A 2,985-nucleotide genomic window follows, 5' to 3' on the forward strand; every position below is an offset into this window, starting at 1 on the left:
ACAGCCATTTTAGGTCATTTTGATCTGATTATAATATTATCAACCTGCTACAATACTGTGGCAATAAATGTACAAGATTAAAACATTAAGGGAATTTCATATTTGGTGACAAATATTTACATATATAAATGAGTACTCGGTGGATAATGTTGGACATATTTATATATATTAAATTTGTTTGCAGCATGGGATTGCTTTGAAAAAAAAAAAAATATTTTTATTTTTTTATTTTTTTTTAACTTCAAAAATAACGTGAACTCTTTCCTAAAGATATCAACTCTGAAACTGGCTACATAATCACAAACATAGTCATTTATTAGATTTGATAATTTTAGATTTTGGAGGGTCAGACGAATTTGAAAGTGATTATACACTCATAATTAGATTTCACTTGTTAAAAAAATATTTCAAGCAACCCCCCAAAAAACCCCCAACAACAACAACAAAAACAAACAAACAAAGAAACAAACAAAATATATTTTAAGTGATATTCTAAGGGAACCAGGTATCTTTAACATCTCGCAGTATATTGCAATACGAAAACAAATGGCGATACCCATCTCTGTTTACAACGTTAGTAAACATAGCCAAGGTTAATAGCTTCAGACTGACGAAATAAAAATGTAAACAGAAGCAAGATGGGAAGTCATATTTTCATTTTCTAAAGACCCCACAAAAAAGAAGAAGAAGAAAAACCCCAATAACAATAACAAACAAACACAAATCCCGCCAAACAACACAAAACCAACCAAGCCCCCCAAAAAACAACAACAACAACAACAAAAAACCCACCCCAAAACAAATAAAAACAAAAGCAACCCCCCCAAAAAAAACGCCCCCCCCCAAAAAAAAACCCTCCTCAACCCCCATAAATCCACAACACTCCCCCCCCCCCCCCCACCAACTCATTGCCATTTTGATGGAGCACCCGTAATAGTAACCGTACCCGCTATGTTGAAAAAAATTAATATTCTTCCTCCAGACGACTATCGGTTACGATTACGAGCGCAAAAAGGTCTCTGTTTGCGCACTCGTCTATAGCGACTGGCGTTTCTACATGATCATGCTGTAACACTTACGCTTTCAACAAATATTGCTTTCAAACATTCATGTTCAATGAAAAAAAAAAAAATATTATAACCTTCTAAACTGTCCCCAATTTCCTACAGTGATTATTTATTAGCGTAAGTAATGGCATAGAAGTGAAATACTGGTACCGTAAGCTAACGTAATTCACTCGAGAGGTAAATAGCCATGCATTTTCCCACAGAGCGTGTTTTAGCTCACAAGCGCCCTTTTGAATAGCCAGTGAATAGTTTCCTCTAGGATACGAAATCAAACAAATCGAAAAACGGTACTGGTTAGCGACCCATATTGTTATTCGTCGCGGACACCTGAATCTGCATTTCAAGCAACTTGCTACTTTCCCAGCACAGGTGTAACAGGTTGGGTGTCCTTTTGATTGCAAAGAGCGCGTCTCGATTTTCATAGCTCTACAGTTGAACCTCTCTATTAAGACCACTCTAATTATCCATGAAATGCGTCGTTTGTTAGCAAGTGCCATTAAAAAGAGATAACAAAATATATACTTTTGTGTAGGGTAGGTTATTTGAAAAGTGTCTGTTATACAAAGTGGGGGCGCGATGTTGCTCAGTAAACATAAGCGTACGAGACGAGGGCGGAGAGGGAGGGTCAACTCCCCTCCCCTAGTACTGGGGCAAGTTATCAAATTTGGGCAAAGCTGATAGAGATATTCAAACAAAATCAGATTGGCTGAAACCTGTCTATTATGTATTTCTATCATACTACCCACAATATAGGCTGTAATCCATGTTAAAAAAAGAAGTTTGTTTTGTTTAACGACATCACTAGAGCACATTGATTTATTGAAGTTAAAGTTTGATTTGTTTAACGACACCACTAGAGCACATTGATTTATTAATCATCGGCTATTGGATGTCAAAGATTTGGTAATTTTGACCTAGAGTCTTAGAGAGGAAACCCGCTACATTTTTCCATTAGTAGCAAGAGATATTTTATTTGCACTATCCCACAGGCAGGATAGCACATAACTCGCCCTTTGATATACCAGTCGTGGTGCACTGGCTGGAACGAGAAATAGCCTAATGGACCCACGGGCGTGGTTTTAGAAGGAAGGAATGTTTTACTTAACGACACACTCAAAACATTTTCATTTACGATTATGTGGTGTTCGTTAAGGAACACACAGAGAACGAGAGGAAACCCGCTGTCGCCACACCATTTCGATTAACAACAATATATATATATATATTATGAATGAAGGAATGTTTAACGACACCCCAGCACGAAAAATACATCGACTATTGGGCGACAATATATATATATATATATATATATATATATATATATATATATATATATATTATATGCACAATCCACAGACAGGATAGTACATTCTACAGCCTTTGTTACATCAGTTGTGGAGCACTGGCCGGAACGAGAAATTTGTTTCATAGTTTGGTTCGCCAGTTATATTATAGGCGTTGATTAAAGTACAGTTTGTTTTATTTAACGACGCCACTAGAGCACATTGATTTTTAATCTTATCATCGGCTATTGGACGTCAAACATATGGTCATTCTGACACTGTTTTGTTTTTAGAGGAAACCCGCTATCGCCACATAGGCTACTCTTTTACGACAGGCAGCAAGGGATCTTTTATTTGCGCTTCCCACAGGCAGGATAGCACAAACCATGGCCATTGTTGAACCAGTTATGGACCACTGGTCGGTGCAAGTGGTTTACACCTACCCATTGAGCCTTGCGGAGCACTCACTCAGGATTAAAAATCCCATGCCTCGACTGGGATCCAAACCCAGTACCTACCAGCCTGTAGACCGATGGCCTAACCACGACGCCACCGAGGCCGGCCAGGCGTTGATTATGACTGTGGGTTGAGCTTAGGGTGAAGTTGAAGGGGAAAGAAAAGTAATGTTTGTTTAT

The sequence above is a fragment of the Gigantopelta aegis genome, chromosome 10 (assembly GCF_016097555.1).
Source record: "Gigantopelta aegis isolate Gae_Host chromosome 10, Gae_host_genome, whole genome shotgun sequence".
In the NCBI taxonomy this organism is placed as follows: Eukaryota; Metazoa; Mollusca; class Gastropoda; order Neomphalida; family Peltospiridae; genus Gigantopelta; species Gigantopelta aegis.